The sequence below is a fragment of the Epinephelus fuscoguttatus genome, linkage group LG20, assembly GCF_011397635.1.
Source record: "Epinephelus fuscoguttatus linkage group LG20, E.fuscoguttatus.final_Chr_v1".
Taxonomy (NCBI): domain Eukaryota; kingdom Metazoa; phylum Chordata; class Actinopteri; order Perciformes; family Serranidae; genus Epinephelus; species Epinephelus fuscoguttatus.
In genome coordinates, this window is record NC_064771.1 from 5,656,513 (window position 1) to 5,670,966 (window position 14,454).

At 42.8% G+C, this 14,454-nt stretch overlaps 18 non-coding genes across 18 annotated transcripts; all 18 read left to right on the forward strand.

Moving 5' to 3' along the window:
• The first annotated feature begins 323 nt into the window (after positions 1-323).
• On the forward strand, positions 324-396 carry trnak-uuu (transfer RNA lysine (anticodon UUU)). Its single transcript has one exon. It is a non-coding gene; the product is annotated as a tRNA-Lys (tRNA).
• Positions 397-1,343: 947 nt separating this feature from the next.
• On the forward strand, positions 1,344-1,416 carry trnak-uuu (transfer RNA lysine (anticodon UUU)). Its single transcript has one exon. It is a non-coding gene; the product is annotated as a tRNA-Lys (tRNA).
• Positions 1,417-2,332: 916 nt separating this feature from the next.
• trnak-uuu (transfer RNA lysine (anticodon UUU)) lies at positions 2,333-2,405 on the forward strand. The gene has a single exon. It is a non-coding gene; the product is annotated as a tRNA-Lys (tRNA).
• A 924-nt stretch (positions 2,406-3,329) lies between these two features.
• trnak-uuu (transfer RNA lysine (anticodon UUU)) lies at positions 3,330-3,402 on the forward strand. Its single transcript has one exon. It is a non-coding gene; the product is annotated as a tRNA-Lys (tRNA).
• Positions 3,403-3,767: 365 nt separating this feature from the next.
• trnaf-gaa (transfer RNA phenylalanine (anticodon GAA)) lies at positions 3,768-3,840 on the forward strand. Its single transcript has one exon. It is a non-coding gene; the product is annotated as a tRNA-Phe (tRNA).
• Positions 3,841-4,428: 588 nt separating this feature from the next.
• Positions 4,429-4,501, forward strand: trnak-uuu (transfer RNA lysine (anticodon UUU)). Its single transcript has one exon. It is a non-coding gene; the product is annotated as a tRNA-Lys (tRNA).
• Positions 4,502-4,866: 365 nt separating this feature from the next.
• On the forward strand, positions 4,867-4,939 carry trnaf-gaa (transfer RNA phenylalanine (anticodon GAA)). The gene has a single exon. It is a non-coding gene; the product is annotated as a tRNA-Phe (tRNA).
• Positions 4,940-5,422: 483 nt separating this feature from the next.
• Positions 5,423-5,495, forward strand: trnak-uuu (transfer RNA lysine (anticodon UUU)). The gene has a single exon. It is a non-coding gene; the product is annotated as a tRNA-Lys (tRNA).
• A 936-nt stretch (positions 5,496-6,431) lies between these two features.
• trnak-uuu (transfer RNA lysine (anticodon UUU)) lies at positions 6,432-6,504 on the forward strand. The gene has a single exon. It is a non-coding gene; the product is annotated as a tRNA-Lys (tRNA).
• Positions 6,505-7,451: 947 nt separating this feature from the next.
• Positions 7,452-7,524, forward strand: trnak-uuu (transfer RNA lysine (anticodon UUU)). The gene has a single exon. It is a non-coding gene; the product is annotated as a tRNA-Lys (tRNA).
• A 1,019-nt stretch (positions 7,525-8,543) lies between these two features.
• On the forward strand, positions 8,544-8,616 carry trnak-uuu (transfer RNA lysine (anticodon UUU)). The gene has a single exon. It is a non-coding gene; the product is annotated as a tRNA-Lys (tRNA).
• Positions 8,617-8,982: 366 nt separating this feature from the next.
• On the forward strand, positions 8,983-9,055 carry trnaf-gaa (transfer RNA phenylalanine (anticodon GAA)). The gene has a single exon. It is a non-coding gene; the product is annotated as a tRNA-Phe (tRNA).
• A 481-nt stretch (positions 9,056-9,536) lies between these two features.
• Positions 9,537-9,609, forward strand: trnak-uuu (transfer RNA lysine (anticodon UUU)). Its single transcript has one exon. It is a non-coding gene; the product is annotated as a tRNA-Lys (tRNA).
• A 946-nt stretch (positions 9,610-10,555) lies between these two features.
• trnak-uuu (transfer RNA lysine (anticodon UUU)) lies at positions 10,556-10,628 on the forward strand. Its single transcript has one exon. It is a non-coding gene; the product is annotated as a tRNA-Lys (tRNA).
• Positions 10,629-11,571: 943 nt separating this feature from the next.
• On the forward strand, positions 11,572-11,644 carry trnak-uuu (transfer RNA lysine (anticodon UUU)). The gene has a single exon. It is a non-coding gene; the product is annotated as a tRNA-Lys (tRNA).
• A 363-nt stretch (positions 11,645-12,007) lies between these two features.
• trnaf-gaa (transfer RNA phenylalanine (anticodon GAA)) lies at positions 12,008-12,080 on the forward strand. Its single transcript has one exon. It is a non-coding gene; the product is annotated as a tRNA-Phe (tRNA).
• A 586-nt stretch (positions 12,081-12,666) lies between these two features.
• On the forward strand, positions 12,667-12,739 carry trnak-uuu (transfer RNA lysine (anticodon UUU)). The gene has a single exon. It is a non-coding gene; the product is annotated as a tRNA-Lys (tRNA).
• A 906-nt stretch (positions 12,740-13,645) lies between these two features.
• trnak-uuu (transfer RNA lysine (anticodon UUU)) lies at positions 13,646-13,718 on the forward strand. The gene has a single exon. It is a non-coding gene; the product is annotated as a tRNA-Lys (tRNA).
• Positions 13,719-14,454: the final 736 nt, after the last annotated feature.

A 14,454-nucleotide genomic window follows, 5' to 3' on the forward strand; every position in this document is an offset into this window, starting at 1 on the left:
CCTGACAACTATTCCCCTGGTGTGCAAGGCTTGTACATCACCCTTTATTTCAACAATTTGGAGCAGCTGCGATCTGCAACACGCAGAACCAGACTGGCACAAGTTGATTGTAGAAATGATTGTGCCTATTCATTGGCTTCATGTCTGACAGAGGTTCACGAAAAATTGCTGAGTATTCAAAGATCCTTGAAGGTATAGTTAGCGTTGCACTCAAACTGGTCAAGATGGCATTTTTATCCAACTCTTTCAAGTGTGAAAGTAATATAACCAACACATATGGTTTTGGGGGTTGTTTTTTTGTAAGAAAAGATGTACCCCTCAGAGCCTGGATAGCTCAGACGGTAGAGCATCAGACTTTTAATCTGAGGGTCCAGGGTTCAAGTCCCTGTTCAGGCGTTCTGTTGACACTTTCAACACTTCCCACAAGAGTTTCTCTCAATGGAAGACACCTTGCAATAATGCTGTTGACTTCAAACCCAACACTTGACCAGTAGCAGAATAGCTCTTTCCATTCGTGCATCTAAGAAAATTTGCAAAGCTTCCCTTGCAATGTCCATGACAATTGAGTGTGAAAAAGCCTCTTTGCAATCATCAGATGCTTGCTGGAACACTCGCAAATTTTGACGCTAGTACCTAGGTGGCAGATAAAATGCGTTGCAACAGCAGTCGCTGTGCACACTCAGGGCTGAAATAGCTCAGCTGGGAGAGCGTTACACTGAAGATCTAAAGGTCCCCAGCTCAATCCTTGGTTTCAGCAAGAGAGTCAAGTGTTCTCTATTTACCGAAACCACATGTGTACATTAATGTGCCATATTCATGTGTGAACTTGCATTGGGATGCATTCCCTCTGCTGCTCCTGTGAAGTGGCACAATTGAAAGTCATAGCAAAGAGCATATCCAAGACTGTGTACATGAAAACCTGACAACTATTCCCCTGGTGTGCAAGGCTTGTACATCACCCTTTATTTCAACAATTTGGAGCAGCTGCGATCTGCAACACGCAGAACCAGACTGGCACAAGTTGATTGTAGAAATGATTGTGCCTATTCATTGGCTTCATGTCTGACAGAGGTTCACGAAAAATTGCTGAGTATTCAAAGATCCTTGAAGGTATAGTTAGCGTTGCACTCAAACTGGTCAAGATGGCATTTTTATCCAACTCTTTCAAGTGTGAAAGTAATATAACCAACACATATGGTTCTTCAAAGTCAATAGGAAATCCTGCCTCTGCTCTTCAGATGTGTTCCCTAGTAAGACATGTCTTACACAATGTTCAAAATCTGACAATCTGAATATACAGATGTTTTGGGGTTGTTTTTGGAAGAAAAGATGTACCTCTCAGAGCCTGGATAGCTCAGATGGTAGAGCATCAGACTTTTAATCTGAGGGTCCAGGGTTCAAGTCCCTGTTCAGGCGTTCTGTTGACACTTTCAACACTTCCCACAAGAGTTTCTCTCAATGGAAGACACCTTGCAATAATGCTGTTGACTTCAAACCCAACACTTGACCAGTAGCAGAATAGCTCTTTCCATTCATGCATCTAAGAAAATTTGCAAAGCTTCCCTTGCAATGTCCATGACAATTGAGTGTGAAAAAGCCTCTTTGCAATCATCAGATGCTTGACAAATGGAATTGATGGTTTTGCACTGTTATGGCGCCTTTCATTTCTTCCAACCATTCAAAGTTTATTGGTGACTTGCTGGAACACTCGCAAATTTTGACGCTAGTACCTAGGTGGCAGATAAGATGCGTTTCAACAGCAGTCACTGTGCACACAGGGCGAAATAGCTCAGCTGGGAGAGCGTTAGACTGAAGATCTAAAGGTCCCCAGCTCAATCCTGGGTTTGGCAAGTGAGGCAAGCGTTCTCTATTTACAGAAACCACACGTGTACATTAATGTGCCATATTCATGTGTGAACTTGCATTGGGATGCATTCCCTCTGCTGCTCCTGTGAAGTGGCACAATTGAAAGTCATAGCAAAGAGCATATCCAAGACTGTGTACATGAAAACCTGACAACTATTCCCCTGGTGTGCAAGGCTTGTACATCACCCTATTTCAACAATTTGGAGCAGCTGCGATCTGCAACACGCAGAACCAGACTGGCACAAGTTGATTGTAGAAATGATTGTGCCTATTCATTGGCTTCATGTCTGACAGAGGTTCACGAAAAATTGCTGAGTATTCAAAGATCCTTGAAGGTATAGTTAGCGTTGCACTCAAACTGGTCAAGATGGCATTTTTATCCAACTCTTTCAAGTGTGAAAGTAATATAACCAACACATATGGTTTTGGGGGTTGTTTTTTTGTAAGAAAAGATGTACCCCTCAGAGCCTGGATAGCTCAGACGGTAGAGCATCAGACTTTTAATCTGAGGGTCCAGGGTTCAAGTCCCTGTTCAGGCGTTCTGTTGACACTTTCAACACTTCCCACAAGAGTTTCTCTCAATGGAAGACACCTTGCAATAATGCTGTTGACTTCAAACCCAACACTTGACCAGTAGCAGAATAGCTCTTTCCATTTGTGCATCTAAGAAAATTTGCAAAGCTTCCCTTGCAATGTCCATGACAATTGAGTGTGAAAAAGCCTCTTTGCAATCATCAGATGCTTGCTGGAACACTCGCAAATTTTGACGCTAGTACCTAGGTGGCATATAAAATGCGTTGCAACAGCAGTCGCTGTGCACACTCAGGGCTGAAATAGCTCAGCTGGGAGAGCATTACACTGAAGATCTAAAGGTCCCCAGCTCAATCCTGGGTTTCGGCAAGTGAGTCAAGCGTTCTCTATTTACAGAAACCACACGTGTACATTAATGTGCCATATTCATGTGTGAACTTGCATTGGGATGCATTCCCTCTGCTGCTCCTGTGAAGTGGCACAATTGAAAGTCATAGCAAAGAGCATATCCAAGACTGTGTACATGAAAACCTGACAACTATTCCCTGGTGTGCAAGGCTTGTACATCACCCTTTATTTTAACAATTTGGAGCAGCTGCAATCTGCAACACGCAGAACCAGACTGGCACAAGTTGATTGTAGAAATGATTGTGCCTATTCATTGGCTTCATATCTGACAAAGGTTCACGAAAAATTGCTGAGTATTCAGCGTTGCACTCAAACTGGTCAAGATGGCATTTTTATCCAACTCTTTCAAGTGTGAAAGTAATATAACCAACACATATGGTTCTTCAAAGTCAATAGGAAATCCTGCCTCTGCTCTTCAGATGTGTTCCCTAGTAAGACATGTCTTACACAATGTTCAAAATCTGACAATCTGAATATACAGATGTTTTGGGGTTGTTTTTGTAAGAAAAGATGTACCTCTCAGAGCCTGGATAGCTCAGACGGTAGAGCATCAGACTTTTAATCTGAGGGTCCAGGGTTCAAGTCCCTGTTCAGGCGTTCTGTTGACACTTTCAACACTTCCCACAAGAGTTTCTCTCAATGGAAGACACCTTGCAATAATGCTGTTGACTTCAAACCCAACACTTGACCAGTAGCAGAATAGCTCTTTCCATTCATGCATCTAAGAAAATTTGCAAAGCTTCCCTTGCAATGTCCATGACAATTGAGTGTGAAAAAGCCTCTTTGCAATCATCAGATGCTTGACGAATGGAATGGATGGTTTTGCACTCTTATGGCGCCTTTCATTTCTTCCAACCATTCAAAGTTTATTGGTGACTTGCTGGAACACTCGCAAATTTTGACGCTAGTACCTAGGTGGCAGATAAAATGCGTTTCAACAGCAGTCACTGTGCACACTCAGGGCCGAAATAGCTCAGCTGGGAGAGCGTTAGACTGAAGATCTAAAGTTCCCCAGCTCAATCCTGGGTTTCGGCAAGTGAGGCAAGCGTTCTCTATTTACAGAAACCACACGTGTACATTAATGTGCCATATTCATGTGTGAACTTGCATTGGGATGCATTCCCTCTGCTGCTCCTGTGAAGTGGCACAATTGAAAGTCATAGCAAAGAGCATATCCAAGACTGTGTACATGAAAACTTGGCAGCTATTCCCTGGTGTGCAAGGCTTGTACATCACCCTTTATTTCAACAATTTGGAGCAGCTGCGATCTGCAACACGCAGAACCAGACTGGCACAAGTTGATTGTAGAAATGATTGTGCCTATTCATTGGCTTCATATCTGACAGAGGTTCACGAAAAATTGCTGAGTATTCAAAGATCCTTGAAGGTATAGTTAGCGTTGCACTCAAACTGGTCAAGATGGCATTTTTATCCAACTCTTTCAAGTGTGAAAGTAATATAACCAACACATATGGTTCTTCAAAGTCAACAGGAAATCCTGCCTCTGCTCTTCAGATGTGTTCCCTAGTAAGACATGTCTTACACAATGTTCAAAATCTGACAATCTGAATATACAGATATTTTGGGGGTTGTTTTTTTGTAAGAAAAGATGTACCTCTCAGAGCCTGGATAGCTCAGACAGTAGAGCATCAGACTTTTAATCTGAGGGTCCAGGGTTCAAGTCCCTGTTCAGGCGTTCTGTTGACACTTTCAACACTTCCCACAAGAGTTTCTCTCAATGGAAGACACCTTGCAATAATGCTGTTGACTTCAAACCCAACACTTGACCAGTAGCAGAATAGCTCTTTCCATTCGTGCATCTAAGAAAATTTGCAAAGCTTCCCTTGCAATGTCCATGACAATTGAGTGTGAAAAAGCCTCTTTGCAATCATCAGATGCTTGACAAATGGAATTGATGGTTTTGCACTGTTATGGCGCCTTTCATTTCTTCCAACCATTCAAAGTTTATTGGTGACTTGCTGGAACACTCGCAAATTTTGACGCTAGTACCTAGGTGGCAGATAAGATGCGTTTCAACAGCAGTCACTGTGCACAGGCAGGGCCGAAATAGCTCAGCTGGGAGAGCGTTAGACTGAAGATCTAAAGGTCCCCAGCTCAATCCTGGGTTTTGGCAAGTGAGGCAAGCGTTCTCTATTTACAGAAACCACACGTGTACATTAATGTGCCATATTCATGTGTGAACTTGCATTGGGATGCATTCCCTCTGCTGCTCCTGTGAAGTGGCACAATTGAAAGTCATAGCAAAGAGCATATCCAAGACTGTGTACATGAAAACCTGACAACTATTCCCTGGTGTGCAAGGCTTGTACATCACCCTTTATTTCAACAATTTGGAGCAGCTGCGATCTGCAACACGCAGAACCAGACTGGCACAAGTTGATTGTAGAAATGATTGTGCCTATTCATTGGCTTCATGTCTGACAGAGGTTCACGAAAAATTGCTGAGTATTCAAAGATCCTTGAAGGTATAGTTAGCGTTGCACTCAAACTGGTCAAGATGGCATTTTTATCCAACTCTTTCAAGTGTGAAAGTAATATAACCAACACATATGGTTTTGGGGGTTGTTTTTTTGTAAGAAAAGATGTACCCCTCAGAGCCTGGATAGCTCAGACGGTAGAGCATCAGACTTTTAATCTGAGGGTCCAGGGTTCAAGTCCCTGTTCAGGCGTTCTGTTGACACTTTCAACACTTCCCACAAGAGTTTCTCTCAATGGAAGACACCTTGCAATAATGCTGTTGACTTCAAACCCAACACTTGACCAGTAGCAGAATAGCTCTTTCCATTTGTGCATCGAAGAAAATTTGCAAAGCTTCCCTTGCAATGTCCATGACAATTGAGTGTGAAAAAGCCTCTTTGCAATCATCAGATGCTTGCTGGAACACTCAAATTTTGACGCTAGTACCTAGGTGGCAGATAAAATGCGTTGCAACAGCAGTCGCTGTGCACACTCAGGGCTGAAATAGCTCAGCTGGGAGAGCGACACTGAAGATCTAAAGGTCCCCAGCTCAATGCTGGGTTTGCAAGTGAGTCAAGCGTTCTCTATTTACAGAAACCACACGTGTACATTAATGTGCCATATTCATGTGTGAACTTGCATTGGGATGCATTCCCTCTGCTGCTCCTGTGAAGTGGCACAATTGAAAGTCATAGCAAAGAGCATATCCAAGACTGTGTACATGAAAACCTGACAACTATTCCCCTGGTGTGCAAGGCTTGTACATCACCCTTTATTTCAACAATTTGGAGCAGCTGCGATCTGCAACACGCAGAACCAGACTGGCACAAGTTGATTGTAGAAATGATTGTGCCTATTCATTGGCTTCATATCTGACAGAGGTTCACGAAAAATTGCTGAGTATTCAAAGATCCTTGAAGGTTAGCGTTGCACTCAAACTGGTCAAGATGGCATTTTTATCCAACTCTTTCAAGTGTGAAAGTAATATAACCAACACATATGGTTCTTCAAAGTCAATAGGAAATCCTGCCTCTGCTCTTCAGATGTGTTCCCTAGTAAGACATGTCTTACACAATGTTCAAAATCTGACAATCTGAATATACAGATGTTTTGGGGTTGTTTTTGTAAGAAAAGATGTACCTCTCAGAGCCTGGATAGCTCAGATGGTAGAGCATCAGACTTTTAATCTGAGGGTCCAGGGTTCAAGTCCCTGTTCAGGCGTTCTGTTGACACTTTCAACACTTCCCACAAGAGTTTCTCTCAATGGAAGACACCTTGCAATAATGCTGTTGACTTCAAACCCAACACTTGACCAGTAGCAGAATAGCTCTTTCCATTCGTGCATCTAAGAAAATTTGCAAAGCTTCCCTTGCAATGTCCATGACAATTGAGTGTGAAAAAGCCTCTTTGCAATCATCAGATGCTTGCTGGAACACTCGCAAATTTTGACGCTAGTACCTAGGTGGCAGATAAAATGCGTTGCAACAGCAGTCGCTGTGCACACTCAGGGCTGAAATAGCTCAGCTGGGAGAGCGTTACACTGAAGATCTAAAGGTCCCCAGCTCAATCGTGGGTTTCAGCAAGAGAGTCAAGCGTTCTCTATTTACCGAAACCACATGTGTACATTAATGTGCCATATTCATGTGTGAACTTGCATTGGGATGCATTCCCTCTGCTGCTCCTGTGAAGTGGCACAATTGAAAGTCATAGCAAAGAGCATATCCAAGACTGTGTACATGAAAACTTGGCAGCTATTCCCCTGGTGTGCAAGGCTTGTACATCACCCTTTATTTCAACAATTTGGAGCAGCTGCGATCTGCAACACGCAGAACCAGACTGGCACAAGTTGATTGTAGAAATGATTGTGCCTATTCATTGGCTTCATGTCTGACAGAGGTTCACGAAAAATTGCTGAGTATTCAAAGATCCTTGAAGGTATAGTTAGCGTTGCACTCAAACTGGTCAAGATTCCATTTTTATCCAACTCTTTCAAGTGTGAAAGCAATATAACCAACACATATGGTTCTTCAAAGTTAATAGGAAATCCTGCCTCTGCTCTTCAGATGTGTTCCCTAGTAAGACATGTCTTACACAATGTTCAAAATCTGACAATCTGAATATACAGATGTTTTGGGGTTGTTTTTGTAAGAAAAGATGTACCTCTCAGAGCCTGGATAGCTCAGACGGTAGAGCATCAGACTTTTAATCTGAGGGTCCAGGGTTCAAGTCCCTGATCAGGCGTTCTGTTGACACTTTCAACACTTCCCACAAGAGTTTCTCTCAATGGAAGACACCTTGCAATAATGCTGTTGACTTCAAACCCAACACTTGACCAGTAGCAAATAGCTCTTTCCATTCGTGCATCTAAGAAAATTTGCAAAGCTTCCCTTGCAATGTCCATGACAATTGAGTGTGAAAAAGCCTCTTTGCAATCATCAGATGCTTGATGAATGGAATGCATGGTTTTGCACTGTTATGGCGCCTTTCATTTCTTCCAACCATTCAAAGTTTATTGGTGACTTGCTGGAACACTCGCAAATTTTGACGCTAGTACCTAGGTGGCAGATAAGATGCGTTTCAACAGCAGTCACTGTGCACAGGCAGAAATAGCTCAGCTGGGAGAGCATTAGACTGAAGATCTAAAGGTCCCCAGCTCAATCCTGGAGTTTCAGCAAGTGAGGCAAGCGTTCTCTATTTACAGAAACCACACGTGTACATTAATGTGCCATATTCATGTGTGAACTTGCATTGGGATGCATTCCCTCTGCTGCTCCTGTGAAGTGGCACAATTGAAAGTCATAGCAAAGAGCATATCCAAGACTGTGTACATGAAAACTTGGCAGCTATTCCCCTGGTGTGCAAGGCTTGTACATCACCCTTTATTTCAACAATTTGGAGCAGCTGCGATCTGCAACACGCAGAACCAGACTGGCACAAGTTGATTGTAGAAATGATTGTGCCTATTCATTGGCTTCATGTCTGACAGAGGTTCACGAAAAATTGCTGAGTATTCAAAGATCCTTGAAGGTATAGTTAGCGTTGCACTCAAACTGGTCAAGATGGCAATTTTATCCAACTCTTTCAAGTGTGAAAGTAATATAACCAACACATATGGTTCTTCAAAGTCAATAGGAAATCCTGCCTCTGCTCTTCAGATGTGTTCCCTAGTAAGACATGTCTTACACAATGTTCAAAATCTGACAATCTGAATATACAGATGTTTTGGGGGTTTTTTTGTAAGAAAAGATGTACCTCTCAGAGCCTGGATAGCTCAGACGGTAGAGCATCAGACTTTTAATCTGAGGGTCCAGGGTTCAAGTCCCTGATCAGGCGTTCTGTTGACACTTTCAACACTTCCCACAAGAGTTTCTCTCAATGGAAGACACCTTGTAATAATGCTGTTGACTTCAAACCCAACACTTGACCAGTAGCAGAATAGCTCTTTCTATTCATGCATCTAAGAAAATTTGCAAAGCTTCCCTTGCAATGTCCATGACAATTGAGTGTGAAAAAGCCTCTTTGCAATCATCAGATGCTTGACGAATGGAATGCATGGTTTTGCACTGTTATGGCGCCTTTCATTTCTTCCAACCATTCAAAGTTTATTGGTGACTTGCTGGAACACTCGCAAATTTTGACGCTAGTACCTAGGTGGCAGATAAGATGCGTTTCAACAGCAGTCACTGTGCACACTGCAGGGCCGAAATAGCTCAGCTGGGAGAGCGTTAGACTGAAGATCTAAAGGTCCCCAGCTCAATCCTGGGTTTTGGCAAGTGAGGCAAGCGTTCTCTATTTACAGAAACCACACGTGTACATTAATGTGCCATATTCATGTGTGAACTTGCATTGGGATGCATTCCCTCTGCTGCTCCTGTGAAGTGGCACAATTGAAAGTCATAGCAAAGAGCATATCCAAGACTGTGTACATGAAAACCTGACAACTATTCCCCTGGTGTGCAAGGCTTGTACATCACCCTTTATTTCAACAATTTGGAGCAGCTGCGATCTGCAACACGCAGAACCAGACTGGCACAAGTTGATTGTAGAAATGATTGTGCCTATTCATTGGCTTCATGTCTGACAGAGGTTCACGAAAAATTGCTGAGTATTCAAAGATCCTTGAAGGTATAGTTAGCGTTGCACTCAAACTGGTCAAGATGGCATTTTTATCCAACTCTTTCAAGTGTGAAAGTAATATAACCAACACATATGGTTTTGGGGTTGTTTTTGTAAGAAAAGATGTACCCCTCAGAGCCTGGATAGCTCAGACGGTAGAGCATCAGACTTTTAATCTGAGGGTCCAGGGTTCAAGTCCCTGTTCAGGCGTTCTGTTGACACTTTCAACACTTCCCACAAGAGTTTCTCTCAATGGAAGACACCTTGCAATAATGCTGTTGACTTCAAACCCAACACTTGACCAGTAGCAGAATAGCTCTTTCCATTTGTGCATCGAAGAAAATTTGCAAAGCTTCCCTTGCAATGTCCATGACAATTGAGTGTGAAAAAGCCTCTTTGCAATCATCAGATGCTTGCTGGAACACTCGCAAATTTTGACGCTAGTACCTAGGTGGCAGATAAAATGCGTTGCAACAGCAGTCGCTGTGCACACTCAGGGCTGAAATAGCTCAGCTGGGAGAGCGTTACACTGAAGATCTAAAGGTCCCCAGCTCAATGCTGGGTTTGACAAGTGAGTCAAGCGTTCTCTATTTACAGAAACCACACGTGTACATTAATGTGCCATATTCATGTGTGAACTTGCATTGGGATGCATTCCCTCTGCTGCTCCTGTGAAGTGGCACAATTGAAAGTCATAGCAAAGAGCATATCCAAGACTGTGTACATGAAAACCTGACAACTATTCCCCTGGTGTGCAAGGCTTGTACATCACCCTTTATTTCAACAATTTGGAGCAGCTGCGATCTGCAACACGCAGAACCAGACTGGCACAAGTTGATTGTAGAAATGATTGTGCCTATTCATTGGCTTCATATCTGACAGAGGTTCACGAAAAATTGCTGAGTATTCAAAGATCCTTGAAGGTATAGTTAGCGTTGCACTCAAACTGGTCAAGATGGCATTTTTATCCAACTCTTTCAAGTGTGAAAGTAATATAACCAACACATATGGTTCTTCAAAGTCAATAGGAAATCCTGCCTCTGCTCTTCAGATGTGTTCCCTAGTAAGACATGTCTTACACAATGTTCAAAATCTGACAATCTGAATATACAGATGTTTTGGGGTTGTTTTTGTAAGAAAAGATGTACCTCTCAGAGCCTGGATAGCTCAGATGGTAGAGCATCAGACTTTTAATCTGAGGGTCCAGGGTTCAAGTCCCTGTTCAGGCGTTCTGTTGACACTTTCAACACTTCCCACAAGAGTTTCTCTCAATGGAAGACACCTTGCAATAATGCTGTTGACTTCAAACCCAACACTTGACCAGTAGCAGAATAGCTCTTTCCATTCGTGCATCTAAGAAAATTTGCAAAGCTTCCCTTGCAATGTCCATGACAATTGAGTGTGAAAAAGCCTCTTTGCAATCATCAGATGCTTGCTGGAACACTCGCAAAATTTTGACGCTAGTACCTAGGTGGCAGATAAAATGCGTTGCAACAGCAGTCGCTGTGCACACTCAGGGCTGAAATAGCTCAGCTGGGAGAGCGTTACACTGAAGATCTAAAGGTCCCCAGCTCAATCCTGGGTTTCGGCAAGAGAGTCAAGCGTTCTCTATTTACGAAACCACATGTGTACATTAATGTGCCATATTCATGTGTGAACTTGCATTGGGATGCATTCCCTCTGCTGCTCCTGTGAAGTGGCACAATTGAAAGTCATAGCAAAGAGCATATCCAAGACTGTGTACATGAAAACTTGGCAGCTATTCCCCTGGTGTGCAAGTACATCACCCTTTATTTCAACAATTTGGAGCAGCTGCGATCTGCAACACGCAGAACCAGACTGGCACAAGTTGATTGTAGAAATGATTGTGCCTATTCATTGGCTTCATGTCTGACAGAGGTTCACGAAAAATTGCTGAGTATTCAAAGATCCTTGAAGGTATAGTTAGCGTTGCACTCAAACTGGTCAAGATTCCATTTTTATCCAACTCTTTCAAGTGTGAAAGCAATATAACCAACACATATGGTTCTTCAAAGTTAATAGGAAATCCTGCCTCTGCTCTTCAGATGTGTTCCCTAGTAAGACATGTCTTACACAATGTTCAAAATCTGACAATCTGAATATACAGATGTTTTGGGGGTTGTTTTTGTAAGAAAAGATGTACCTCTCAGAGCCTGGATAGCTCAGACGGTAGAGCATCAGACTTTTAATCTGAGGGTCCAGGGTTCAAGTCCCTGATCAGGCGTTCTGTTGACACTTTCAACACTTCCCACAAGAGTTTCTCTCAATGGAAGACACCTTGCAATAATGCTGTTGACTTCAAACCCAACACTTGACCAGTAGCAAATAGCTCTTTCCATTCGTGCATCTAAGAAAATTTGCAAAGCTTCCCTTGCAATGTCCATGACAATTGAGTGTGAAAAAGCCTCTTTGCAATCATCAGATGCTTGATGAATGGAATGCATGGTTTTGCACTGTTATGGCGCCTTTCATTTCTTCCAACCATTCAAAGTTTATTGGTGACTTGCTGGAACACTGCAAATTTTGACGCTAGTACCTAGGTGGCAGATAAGATGCGTTTCAACAGCAGTCACTGTGCACAGGCAGGGCCGAAATAGCTCAGCTGGGAGAGCATTAGACTGAAGATCTAAAGGTCCCCAGCTCAATCCTGGGTTTCAGCAAGTGAGGCAAGCGTTCTCTATTTACAGAAACCACACGTGTACATTAATGTGCCATATTCATGTGTGAACTTGCATTGGGATGCATTCCCTCTGCTGCTCCTGTGAAGTGGCACAATTGAAAGTCATAGCAAAGAGCATATCCAAGACTGTGTACATGAAAACTTGGCAGCTATTCCCCTGGTGTGCAAGGCTTGTACATCACCCTTTATTTCAACAATTTGGAGCAGCTGCGATCTGCAACACGCAGAACCAGACTGGCACAAGTTGATTGTAGAAATGATTGTGCCTATTCATTGGCTTCATGTCTGACAGAGGTTCACGAAAAATTGCTGAGTATTCAAAGATCCTTGAAGGTATAGTTAGCGTTGCACTCAAACTGGTCAAGATGCCATTTTTATCCAACTCTTTCAAGTGTGAAAGTAATATAACCAACACATATGGTTCTTCAAAGTCAATAGGAAATCCTGCCTCTGCTCTTCAGATGTGTTCCCTAGTAAGACATGTCTTACACAATGTTCAAAATCTGACAATCTGAATATACAGATGTTTTGGGGTTGTTTTTGTAAGAAAAGATGTACCTCTCAGAGCCTGGATAGCTCAGACGGTAGAGCATCAGACTTTTAATCTGAGGGTCCAGGGTTCAAGTCCCTGATCAGGCGTTCTGTTGACACTTTCAACACTTCCCACAAGAGTTTCTCTCAATGGAAGACACCTTGTAATAATGCTGTTGACTTCAAACCCAACACTTGACCAGTAGCAGAATAGCTCTTTCTATTCATGCATCTAAGAAAATTTGCAAAGCTTCCCTTGCAATGTCCATGACAATTGAGTGTGAAAAAGCCTCTTTGCAATCATCAGATGCTTGAGAATGGAATGCATGGTTTTGCACTGTTATGGCGCCTTTCATTTCTTCCAACCATTCAAAGTTTATTGGTGACTTGCTGGAACACTCGCAAATTTTGACGCTAGTACCTAGGTGGCAGATAAGATGCGTTTCAACAGCAGTCACTGTGCATACGCAGGGCCGAAATAGCTCAGCTGGGAGAGCGTTAGACTGAAGATCTAAAGGTCCCCAGCTCAATCCTGGTTTTGGCAAGTGAGGCAAGCGTTCTCTATTTACAGAAACCACACGTGTACATTAATGTGCCATATTCATGTGTGAACTTGCATTGGGATGCATTCCTCTGCTGCTCCTGTGAAGTGGCACAATTGAAAGTCATAGCAAAGAGCATATCCAAGACTGTGTACATGAAAACCTGACAACTATTCCCAAGGCTTGTACATCACCCTTTATTTCAACAATTTGGAGCAGCTGCGATCTGCAACACGCAGAACCAGACTGGCACAAGTTGATTGTAGAAATGATTGTGCCTATTCATTGGCTTCATGTCTGACAGAGGTTCACGAAAATTGCTGAGTATTCAAAGATCCTTGAAGGTATAGTTAGCGTTGCACTCAAACTGGTCAAGATGGCATTTTTATCCAACTCTTTCAAGTGTGAAAGTAATATAACCAACACATATGGTTTTGGGGTTGTTTTTGTAAGAAAAGATGTACCCCTCAGAGCCTGGATAGCTCAGACGGTAGAGCATCAGACTTTTAATCTGAGGGTCCAGGGTTCAAGTCCCTGTTCAGGCGTTCTGTTGACACTTTCAACACTTCCCACAAGAGTTTCTCTCAATGGAAGACACCTTGCAATAATGCTGTTGACTTCAAACCCAACACTTGACCAGTAGCAGAATAGCTCTTTCCATTTGTGCATCGAAGAAAATTTGCAAAGCTTCCCTTGCAATGTCCATGACAATTGAGTGTGAAAAAGCCTCTTTGCAATCATCAGATGCTTGCTGGAACACTCGCAAATTTTGACGCTAGTACCTAGGTGGCAGATAAAATGCGTTGCAACAGCAGTCGCTGTGCACACTCAGGGCTGAAATAGCTCAGCTGGGAGAGCGTTACTGAAGATCTAAAGGTCCCCAGCTCAATGCTGGGTTTCGGCAAGTGAGTCAAGCGTTCTCTATTTACAGAAACCACACGTGTACATTAATGTGCCATATTCATGTGTGAACTTGCATTGGGATGCATTCCCTCTGCTGCTCCTGTGAAGTGGCACAATTGAAAGTCATAGCAAAGAGCATATCCAAGACTGTGTACATGAAAACCTGACAACTATTCCCCTGGTGTGCAAGGCTTGTACATCACCCTTTATTTCAACAATTTGGAGCAGCTGCGATCTGCAACACGCAGAACCAGACTGGCACAAGTTGATTGTAGAAATGATTGTGCCTATTCATTGGCTTCATATCTGACAGAGGTTCACGAAAAATTGCTGAGTATTCAAAGATCCTTGAAGGTATAGTTAGCGTTGCACTCAAAC